The sequence below is a fragment of the Abrus precatorius genome, unplaced genomic scaffold (assembly GCF_003935025.1).
Source record: "Abrus precatorius isolate BTA unplaced genomic scaffold, Abrus_2018 Scaffold7, whole genome shotgun sequence".
Taxonomy (NCBI): domain Eukaryota; kingdom Viridiplantae; phylum Streptophyta; class Magnoliopsida; order Fabales; family Fabaceae; genus Abrus; species Abrus precatorius.
Genome location: NW_020874417.1, coordinates 33,336,193 through 33,348,756, shown reverse-complemented (window position 1 = coordinate 33,348,756; position 12,564 = coordinate 33,336,193). Strand labels below are relative to the sequence as shown.

At 29.3% G+C, this 12,564-nt stretch overlaps 1 pseudogene; it reads right to left on the bottom strand.

Moving 5' to 3' along the window:
- Positions 1-8,113: 8,113 nt before the first annotated feature.
- Positions 8,114-10,632, bottom strand: LOC113871834 (annotated as a pseudogene).
- Positions 10,633-12,564: the final 1,932 nt, after the last annotated feature.

Sequence of the window (12,564 nt, the reverse complement as noted above, 5' to 3'; positions counted from 1 at the left end):
TGGCCAAGCTCATATGCAAGAGGAAGGTCCTAGTGTCAACTTCTCCCCCCAGGTGTTACCTAAACTTGATTCTCCTCCTCTGATGTCTTATAAAGATCCAGTCTTAGGGCAAAAAGATTTTGATCTGGTATTTCGTGATGATGAAATTGTTAAGTCAGTCTTAGAAGATTTAAATATGCATGTTGAATCTAATGATAATGAATCTGTTAAGGATGATAACCATTCTTTATGCCCAGAGTTAAATATTGCTCTAGAAGATTACGAAATGTGGTGCTCCCCTTGGTCCTCAACCTTTATTGTTAAGCTATTGGGTAAAACTGTGAGCTTTAATTTTCTTAATCAAAAGCTGGGAAACATTTGGGGTAAAAATGGTCCTCTAAAAATCTTAGACCTAAATAACGATTTTTTATGGTAAAATTTAATAATATGGAAGACTATAAACATGCTCTTTTTGAGGGGCGGTGGTTAATCCTTGATCACTATCTGTTAGTTCAGCGATGGAGATCGCTATTTAGACCTAAGGATCATAATCTTAAGAAAATTGCTGCTTGGATTAGAATACCTGACCTTCCCTTAGAACTCTATAATGACAAGTTTCTATGGCAAGTAGGATCCTGCTTAGGTACAATGCTAAAAGTTAATTCCCATACTTCTCTAGTTTCTAGGGGAAGATTTGCTAGGATATGTATTTAGCTTGACTTAAGAAAGAAGCTAATCCCTTCCTTCAAAGTTTTAGGGCAGTAATTTAGAATTGAATACAAGGGTCTTCACCTCATTTGTTTTAATTGCGGGAGATATGGGCACAGACAGGAATCCTGCCCTGAACATCTTAGTCCTAAAAATGAATGTTATACATCTGACCCTATACCTATAGATATCTCCCTTAGTAGAACAAAGTAGTGAATCAATTTTACAAGAATCATCTCCTGTAGAAAGGTCCCAAGAGTCTGCTGAAGGCAATCTATCCAATGAACAGGGAAAGTATGGTCCATGGATGCTTGTTAAAAAACTTGTTAGGAACAATCTAGAGTCATGGGAAATCCCAATCAAATTTCGAAACGGAAAGGCTGCCCTCTAAGATCCAGATTTAATATTTTAGATATCTCTCCTCCTGAGCATGATCAGGAAAATTTTTCCCAATTTCTAAATTTTGCTAGTCTTTCTAAGAAACCATCTCCTATTGATTTGAGTCAAATTGACTCAGCTGGTCCTCAGCCCTCTAAGAAAACCCTGTATGAAGATAATTCTAATTTCCATCCTGAAAAACCCTTAAAGGCTAAGGTTAGACATAAGCCAGAAATAAGCATCATTGAGAAAAGGGACAACATCTCCCTTAATAATGATAATTCTTCCTCTCTTAGTATACAAGCTTTGGGAAAGTCTAATCAAGAAGAAAAGGAAGTTTTTATATTAATGAAAAGGCTAGAACAAGAGCTTGCTCATAAAGCTAGGGATGGATCTATTCAAGATTTGTTAGCTATGAATCTTGGAAGGGTGGAAGAAGGTTTGGCTAACTTTGCACCTAAACTCCCTGACAGTTCTTCAGTTCATGCTCCTTCAATGGATATTGATTCCTCTATTATTAATAATGAGCTAATCAGAGATGAGCTAAGGCCTCAGCATCTTAGAGATGCTACTGATTAATTTTCTCTATTTTTTTATGAATTATCTTTTTTGGAATTGTAGAGGAGCGAGGGGGGTAAGACTTTCTCCCGACTTATTAATGACCTTATTAAGATTCACAACTTAGATTTTTTAGCTTTATTTGAACCTAGAATTTCTGCTGCTAAAACTGATATGGTTATTAATAAATTTAATCTAGATAGTATTAGTAAGGTGGATGCTATAGGTTTCTTTGGAGGAATATGGTGTTGTTGGAACACTAGAAAAATGAAGGTTGATGTGTTGGAAAAGAATAATTTTTTTTATCCATCTTAAAATCAGTAATAGGCAGAATTGTTGGATTCTATCTGCTGTATATATTAGCCCTCAAGAAGGGCTTAGGTCTGAATGCTGGGAACACCTTGTTGATTTTAGTTCTAGGACTCATTATCCCTGGTGCATTGCTGGGGATTTTAATTCTATTCTCTTTGAGACAGAGAAAGTTGGAGGTAGACCTGTTAATTTAAATTTGATGAATAATTTTGCTTATTGTCTTAATAAATGTGGTCTCTAGGATTTGGGGTTTAAGGGTAATCCCTTTACCTGACAAAGGGGTAATATTAAGGAACGAATTGATAGAGTTGTGGCTAATGATGCTTGGAGGGCTTTATTTCAAAATAGCTCTCTCATTCACCTCCATATTCTTAAGTCTGATCATGTGGCTTTATGGTTGAGAATTAAAAGTAGGCATAATAGTGTGTCCTAATCTAAACCCTTTAAATTTTTGACTCCTTGGTTTCGCATGAGGACTTCAATGTTCAAGTTAAAAATTCTTGGTTGGAATCCAGGTCTTGGATTGAAAATGTGAATAATTTCACTAACAGTATTTCTAATTGGAATGTTATTATTTTTGGAAATATTTTTAATAGGAAGAGAAGACTATTAAATAGGATTAGAGGTATTCATTGTAAATTAGCTTATCAAGATAACCCCTATCTTTCCAAGCTCATGCAGTCCCTTTGGTTAGAATACCGGCAAACTTTGGATCATGAGGAAATGTTTTGGCTTCATCACTATAAATCCAATTGGCTAAAGTTAGGTGACAGAAATAATAAGTTTTTTCTTAATGCTATTATGATTCGTAGATAACAAAATCAAATTCTTACACTTAAAGATGATAATAATATTATGGAATTTGATCCTCGAAAACTCCAAAGTCTTACTGTGAGCTACTTTAAGCAGATTTACTCTGATCCCTGCCTTGACAGTGTCCCCTTCAGCACTGTTTCTAAGTTTCCTTCCCTCAGGGAGTCTGATACCTTTATCATCAATTATAATATCTCTTTAGCAGAAATTAAAGCAGCTCTTTTCAGCATAGGGGATCTAAAATCCCCTGGACCTGATGGCCTCCATGCTTTATTTTTTAAGAATCAATGGGATCTTTTAGGCCCTTTTATTTTTAAGTTTGTTTCCGATATTTTTGATAACCCTAATAATATTTTTGCTGTTAATGACACTGTTATTACCCTTATTCCTAAGATTGATAATCCTGAACATATTAAACATTTTAGGCCTATTTCTCTTTGTAATGTTAGTTATAAAATTATAACTAAGTTGCTAGCTAACAGAATAAGGGGAGCTCTGCCCTATATCATCTCTGCTAATCAAACTAGCTTCATCCCTGGCAGACAAGGCATTGATAACTCTATCATTTTGCAAGAACTTGTGCATTCTTTTTAATGTATTAAAAAAATCAAAATAGGTTCATGATTATTAAAATTAATTTAGAAAAAGCTTATGATAAACTTAGGTGGAGTTTTATAAATGATACCATCTAGGCTGTTGGGTTTAGTTCAAAATTTGCTAATATTATCAAACAATGTATCTCAACTTCCTTAATGTCTATTAATTGGAATAGTAATAGAACTGATGTTTTTAAACCAAGTAGAGGTATTAGACAAGGGGATTCTATATCCCTTTATCTTTTTGTTATGTGCATTGAAAGATTGGCTCACTTAATTAATTATAAAGTTAGTGATGGTTCCTGGGTTCCTTTTTTGTTCAACAACATGGGTCCTAAAATTTCTCACCTTTTTTTTTGCTGATGATATTATTTTGGTTGCTAAAGCTGGTAATTTTAATGCTAAAACCATTACTGCTGTTTTGAATAATTTTTGCAATGCCTTAGGATTGTCTATTAACAAAGATAAGTCCTCTGTTTATTTCTCTAAAAATTGTGGTTCTTTTCTGGCTCAGGATCTTAGTAATAAGTTAGGTTTTAGGAACTCTGTCCATTTTGGTAAATATCTTGGAATTCTTATTAGTCATAGTAGTCCTTCTAGGCAAGACTTTGCTTTTTTGATTGATAAAATTAATAGAAACTCTCTATTTGAAAAATGAATTCTTTTTCTATGGCAGGCCGAATTACTCTTGCTTAATCTTATATTATGAGTATTCCTAATTATTTTATATAAACTATTTTGATTCCAAAATCTATTTATAAAGAAATTGACATTATTTGTAAAAAGTTCATTTGCGGATCTTTGGGTGGTAGAAAATGTCACTTAATTAGTTAGGATAAAATTTGCAGACCTAAGGGAGAGGGTGTGCTTGGATTTAGAAATATCTATTTTGTGAACCAAGACTTCATTATGAAACTTTGTTGGAGACTTATTAATTCTCCTAAGGATTTATGGTTCCAAGTTATTTGTTACAAATACAAATTTTCTTTGGGTAAAATGCCTGTTTTTAAGAATAATAAACAATCTTCTTCCCTTTGGAAGAGTTTAGTTTTTGTCTGGAAATCTTTTTGTTCTCGGTTGGGTTGGACTTTAGGAAATGGAATGTTAGTTAGATTTTGAAAAGATAATTGGCTGTCTAATCATCAGAATCTGTCTCGCTTTACCACTCACCTCATCCATAGGGATGAATTAGAGGATTGTGTGACTCATTATGTATCTCAGGGTAGATGGGACTGGAATAGATTGGGTCAGGTTCTTCTAGTTTCAGTTTGTGAATTAATAGCCCAAATTACTCCTCCTTTAATAACTAGTACTTAGGACTATTTTTTTTTTAGAAAATGACTAGTAATGGCATTTTTTTAATAAAGTTTGCCTTTAATCCTATTTCTGTTGGTGATCAAATTCTTCATAATGATAATTGTATCTTTAATCTTGTTTGGGCATGGGAGGGTCCCCCTAAGATTAATGTTTTCCTTTGGAAAGTGGCTCATGGTAGGCTCTTAACCAATGCTGAAAGATGTAATCACAAAATGACTAACTCCTCTCTGTGTACCAGGTGCAATGAGGCTTCAGAAAATGTGATCCATGTTCTTAGGGACTATTGGAGCGCTGTTCAGATTTGGGACCATTTTATTCCTACTGATAAAAGGGTTTTATTTTATAGTCTTGGGTTATCTAGTTGGTTGTCTCTTAATTTGTCTAAACATAACCCTTTTTTATGTTCTTATTGGCAAAAACTGTTTGGGGTTATCACTTGGAACATTTGGAAGAATAGAAATAATTTTATTTTCAATAATTTGGCCTTGAATATTGATGCTTTGCTGCATAAAATCATGTCTGATTTTGAATTTTTCCATTTCTCTGCCAGGAACAACCGAAATCTGGGTGCTTGCCTTGTGGAACCGCATAGCCTTGTTAGGTGGCAGCCTCCCCTTCACCAACATTTTAAGCTCAACTCTGATGGATCTGCTATGCAGAATCTAGGTCAAGCTAGTTGTGGGGGTCTCATCCGTGATCATAGAGGATCCTTCTTGGGTGGTTTCTTCAGAAAACTACCCTCTTGCTCCTCCCTTGCTGTTGAATTGTAGGGTATTTTTTGGGGTCTGCATCTTGTCATTTCCAAGAATATTCAGATTATCTGGATTGAGTGTGATAGCAAGGAAGCGATTTCTTTAATTGTTAATTTTTAGAGCTGTTTGCATCCTTTATTTTCTGTTATTAATGGAATTAGGATGCTTCTTAGGAGGATCAAATTTATTAGATTTTCTCACATATCAAGAGAAGCTAACCAATGTGCTGACTGTTTAGCAAAATTAGGGCAAAATTAGGTGTTGGTTTGGATATTTATTTTGATAAGGCACCCTCTTCCTTAGAACCCTTGTTAAGATTGGATTCTCTTGACTTATTGTGGCCTAGGTTGTTTGGTTAGTGTCCTTTATTTTTTTGGAGTTTTTAAAACCCTGTTTATTAGCAAAATAAAAATACAAAATTATGTATTATTTGGTTAATCTCAAATAACTTCATATGACAACAAGCCTCTGGCATATATAAAGATGTCAATTTGGTCTTAAGTTTATAAGTTTCCTCAAACAATTCATAATATAGTTCTAATTTTTTTATCCTCATAAATTATGAGTTTACTATAGCTCTAAGCTCTAATATATAAACAAAATATAAGTTAGGATTAGAGTTAAAGAAGAGTTAACCCACACTTTTTTAAAATAATTAATAAATATTTACTATTTTTTTAAATAAAAAAACATATGTGTTATTTATTATTTTTATTAATATTCTATTTAAAATTAATAAAAATATATTTTAAATATAAAAAATATATTTTAAAAAATTATATATTTTAAAAATAAAAAAGTCTATCAATTTAAGATTAAGCAAAATTTAAAATTATAAATATTTATTAATTTTTGTTAAGTTTATAGGTTACTTTTCTGCATTAATGAATATTGCAATATTAAGTATCATTTATCTATAATTTTTATGATAAGAATATTCTATTTATTTTTTTAACACATTAAATTTTATTTAAATAAATCATTTTAAGCATTTTCATAATACATGACTTAATAATTTTAGCTACTGCTATTTTTTTATTGTCATTTTTGTGTTTCTATTGTGACTTTAAAAATATTTATTGAACATGTGATATTCTTAAAATAATTTTATAAAAATAAATAAATAAACATATTTTTATAGAATACTTAATAAATATTTTTTAATAAAAGACACATGTATTTGTTTATTATTTTTATTAAACTATTTTATTTAATTTTAAAAATATTTTTTATTAATTCTATTTAATCAAATTATTTTACTTTAAAAATAAATTATATTTAATTAAAATAAGCCAAATTTAAAAATTTTAAATATTCATTAATTTTTCTTAAGTCATAAATTACTTTTTTACATTCATAAATTTGGTAATATTAAGTATTACATATCTATAATTTTCAAGCTGACAATATTATATTTATATTTTTTAATACATTAAATTTTATTTAAATAAATTATTTCAAACATTTTAATAATTTAATAAAAAATAAATTAATAAATTTAACTAATATTTTTTTTTGATTAATTTTGTATCTCTATTGTGATTTTAAAAATATTTATTTAATATGTGATGTTTTTAAGATAATTTTATAAAAATAAATAAATAAAATATAATAGTATTAAAAGATTAAAACATGATAAATTTTATGATTAATATTTAAATAAAATTATGAAATAATATATTAAGAAATTTTATAAGTAATAATTTTTTAAAATTAATTAGCTCATGAATTAGCCCTAGCTCACTTAATTTCATGGACTTTTAAATTTTATAGACTATTTTATATTGTGGGCTTTTTGACCCAATAAATCTTTTAGCCCTGACTCGTATGGATTAAGGCTAAATTAATTAAAACTGGCTTATTTGACACCTCTACGCATGTAAAAGCATTATTACACTTGCAGGTTAAGGTGCTTTAGTGGGCCTCAAATGATGTACCTAATCTAGATGAAGAATTGGGGCCTTTATGACCTTTCACGTATAGATGAGTGTATGGGTCGTAGTATGAGGATTAGCCCGCAAAACTTGTAATTTTACGGGCCTATATCTGTTGGCCAAAAAATACGGGCCTAAATCTATAAAAAATATATGTGCCCTACTTAAAGTGGATTTTTTTTTCAACAAAGTGGAGTGAATGTAAGTAGATCCGATAAATTGAGTTAAATGGGCTAAGCTCAGAAGAGAAAGGCTTCATGTTAGTGTATTGTTGTATTTTCGCTAATATGAACCTTATGTTTAGGCTAAAACATGAGTAGATCTTGAACCAAGCTCAAAAGTTCGCGTACTAACCTGTGAACTCAATGTCTATTTCACCAAAATATGAGTAGTGCTAGCTATTTTTAATATTTAAAACAAAGATAAAAGTAGAGAAAAAAAAAACATATATTGTAAAAAAACTATTAAAATAAATTATTGGATAAATAATAATATTCAAAATACATTGCACACTTTGTTTGGTGCACTAACTGAAGCAAGCTTTCAGTACTAAATATAATATGTAAGAAGAAATGATCCTCATGTTTCAGCTAAAAATTGAAAAAGAAAAAACAAATTTCTTTTCACCATCATCTTCTTTATTGATGAGGAAAAAAAAGTTAAGCAGTAATTAATTAGCTTATCTCTCTAGATTTGCTGATTTGCACTGGCTGTGAGCTCCTTATGTTGATTTATACATACACATGAAAATTTTGATTATGAAGAGTTAGGGACCACGAGAACGTGTGAAGCAAAAACAAAGTGGAGTCTGATTTTGGGGTATCATTCCACCTCCTTTGGTTATATCAATTGCTTCCAACATTTTCACCACCTCATGCATTTCTGGACGCTTTTCTGGTTTTGCATTCCAACATTTTCGCATGATATTTGCTAAGGCACTTGGACAACATCTAGGAATCTTTGGTCGTAAATGCAACCAATTAAGTTAGAAAAATATGCTATGTAGAATGATGCATATAAACAGAATAAAAAATTTATAAAAAAATTAAATGTCATTGAAGAAAACAAAATATTCAAAACTGATTTTGAGCGTGAGCAGTCTTATAATACTTGCTACTAAGATGCTTTGACATATCAGTAAATACAAAAATATTAAGAAAAACAAAATCACAAATTCCATGCCAATCTATAAATAGACTCCCAACATGATTCTTAATTAAATAATGGCTGGGCCTAACCCACAATCTAACCCATTTTTTCAATGTTCTTGAAAATGTAGAAATGAGAGTTAAAAATCCTTATGAACTGACCTTGTTAACTGAGCAAGACATATGAGCAGCAGAAGTCAGAGTTGAATAAGGCCTATTACAAGTATAAATTTCCCATAAGCAAATGCCAAAGCTATAGACATCACATTTCTGTCGTAAGGTTTGGCGCCTAGAACCTACACATGTTATAAGAGTAAGATTATAGCAAATTATATAAATAGGATTTCCTATCTCACACTCACGAGTAATAATGTATTTGAAGTCATTAAAAAAAAAAAAAACACTTCGACATTATAATATTCAAATCAAATTTCAAAGCAATATTGCTACCTCTGGTGCCATATATCCATAGGTTCCAGTTTCACCAGTCATTTCACTTGGATTTAGAGCTTCAACACGAGCAACTCCAAAATCAGCTATTTTAAGATTTTGATTAGCATCTAATAGCATATTATCGGTTTTCACATCGCGATGAACTATATTCTTTGAATGTAGATAGCTAAGACTGCAATGAAAAAAAATAATATTGTTTCAGTTAAAATATAAAAAAAGTATTGATATCAACAATTGTAAAAGTAAATACAATAGAACCCACCCTCTAGAGAGGTCCAAAGCTAGCTGAATCACAACCTTATAAGTAAGTTTGTTGCTCTTATTTTTAAATAAGTATTGTCTCAATGTCCCACCAGGAAGAAACTCAGCAATAACACTACACACCTTGGAAGGAAGAGAATGTCGACCACATGTTGTTAAGGGAACCTTAAGATTTGAAGTGCCCATTGAAGCTCCAATAAACTGTTGGATGAAAGACAAGAACAATTGCAAAACTATTCATTATAATTTCTTTTATGAAAAGGAAAGTAGCACAAACCTAAGCATGCAAACTTTGTCAAGTATCAAGTACTACTCATGAATTTAGAAACAAGAGATTAAAATGTGTGAAGATTATAAGTTAGTACTTTTGTGATATTTGGATGATCAAGTTTGTTCCATACAGTAACCTCCTGTCGAAATAATGCTCGTAAAGCAGCAATTTCATTAGCAGTGGCAACACCATCTTCACCCCAGTCCAATACTTTTACTAGAAAATTCAACGTGACAAAACAGTGAGAATTTCTTCAAACATAAAATATTATTCAAGATCATGACTATATGTGTGGTCTACGTGGGAACAACATTTGAGGCACTCCCTTGCATCTACGTCCACGTGGACGACAAAGTAATGGTCTATTCATCCCCCAGCAGTTCCTTTCTCATTCAACATTCATCCAAAGTATTATCCCGCTTCAACCAGCTGCCTTGCGGACTGCTCTTGCTCTTACTGCTGCTTCCTATACTTTCTGCTAGGTTCACGTACTTACCTGGATATTATCAATACTAGTACGATATTTTCCACTTTACGTTTAAGTCCTCGTAGTTTTGTTTGTAGACACCATCTAAAAGGCTTCTACTAATAAATATTTACCATTCTTATATGTCCTTTATCATTTTCAATTCTAGTCAACGCGGCCATCCCAACAATTTCTAATTAACCCAAGATAGTTATTGAAAAAATTGTTTCCTAAAAAACACAGCTTGAGAGAATATACAAAACATCTTAGCATCTAAAGTCATTGAATAATAAATTTTAATTTCTCTTTATTATGTTTTTTCAACAACAAAGGTAATCAACCAGTATAAGAATAGATAAAGTGCAAATACCTGCAACATCTTGGTTGTCATAAGTGCCCTTGAATACAGTACCATAGGCCCCATTAGCTACCACATATTGTATTTCTAATTTGGCCAAATCAATCTCCCATGCTTCTTTAGGCCTTCTAGCCTCAAAGGTTCTGGCAAAAACCCTGCTCAAGTGCTTTTCTAGCTCGACATCTAATCTCTTTAAATCAATTTTATCGGCTCTAAAAATTATGTTCTTACTGCTGAAGTTTTCACTACTCATCATCTTCTTTAAATTCACAGCTCCAGCTTCCAATCCCATCTTTTGTTTGGTAGTATCCCCTTCTTCTGAATGCATCGCCAACACCCAAATTTGACAACCTCAAATTCCAAAACCAATTTGGGCAATTGGGGCAATAATAATATTAAATAAAAAAAATACTAATTTTTCAACTAATATTTCATCTAATTAGTTATAAAAATACAATCATAAATCATTTTATTCCCTCTATATTAAGAGTTTCTCTTCAGACTTTGACAATTTAATTCTTTATTATGCATCAGTCAATGTAATTAATTGATTTAAAAAAAACCAAAAAAATTTAATTGAGGGGAAAAAAATAATTTATGTAGTTCACAAAGAGGAAAAAGACAAATAAATAAAATAATTATATATATATATATATATATTTAGAATGGTAAGATAAATTTATTAAAATAATTTTGTCTACTTGATTAAAAAATAAATTCTTTAATGTATTATTTGATTTAAAAGAAGAGAGAAGATGGAAGGAATTTTCATGGATAAAAACAACACCTTTTCGGTTCATAATAGGAAGAAAATAAAACAAATTTACTTTTATACACTTAAAACAATCGAATAAAGTTTTTAATTAAGGAAATTTTATAATTTTATTTAATTAATTTTAAAAACTCTCTCTTCTTCGAATCTTTTCAATTTTAGAAGAAATTAAAATTGAGTAAGGAAATTTTCCAACTCCCTATCCTCCTCTTTTAAAAATATTAAACAAAACACAAAATTATATGTATAAATTACATGAATATAGACTCTAACCCTCTCTTCATTAATTTAAATACAACAAATATATAAAACTATTTTTTTTCATCTGTTTTTTTGACCAAACGCTAATAATAAAGGAATAATATCTCATTCTTGAGCAGAGAAAATTGTCAGATTTAAAATTATTATTTTTTGTACAGAACCTTTTAGGAATAGGAGATGGAATAGTTAGGTTTTTCTTAATTTAAATTTTTTAAATTAAAATAAAGAAGAAATTACTCATTAGGAAATATAACTACTAGAGAGTAGATGCTTTCAAAATTTTACTCATTAGGAGATATAAAATTCGTTAAACTCAAAGAATACTTAAATTTTTATTTAATTCTAAATTTTAATTTCACACATTGTTTAATAGAATTATAGAAATTTAACTCTTTTGAAGTAAAATGATATGTAAAATAAGAAAATGAAGATTTATCCACCCTTAAGTTGAATTCAAGTATTTTCAAATATAATTAATCTTAATTAAATGTAAATTTAAACATTTTAAAATGTATCTAATTTTAAATTAAAGTTCAATAGATCTTTACTTTTTCACTTTATATTTTTCATATCATATTTGCGTTATTTTAATCTAATTTTTTTGTAGTTTTGCTTATTCTAACTAATTAGAAATATTTGTACATTACACAAATATGATATGCCTTTTTAAAATTAAAAAATTTTAAAAGAATAAATGATTTTATTATAATAATTAACATTTTACTGCATTAAAACATAACTAAGTTAAAAAAAATAAGAGTTTTAAAAATAAAAATTCAAAATTCAAAACAAAATTGAATAAAAAATAAAGTTAAATATAGAAGAAATCTCTTAATGATAAAATGATAATAATACTAATATAAATAATAATAATAATAATAATAATAATAATAATAATAGTAATAATAATAATAATAATAATAATAATAATTCATTAAAAATAATTTCACTTAATATAAATTTACATATTAATTTTTATATACAATTTATGAGAATAAATTATTAAATAATAAACATTATACTTTCATAAAATTAAATAAAAAGGTAAATTTTAAAATTTTTAAAAATAATAAAAAACTAAAATTGTAGTTAAATATTAAATTAAAAATTAGATAATATTAAAAAACTTAAAGTAATGAAAATTAAATTTAATCCTTAAAAGCACTTTGTTTGATAAATCATTTAAAACACTCTCTATTAAAAATCAATACTCGGCTTATATAATGA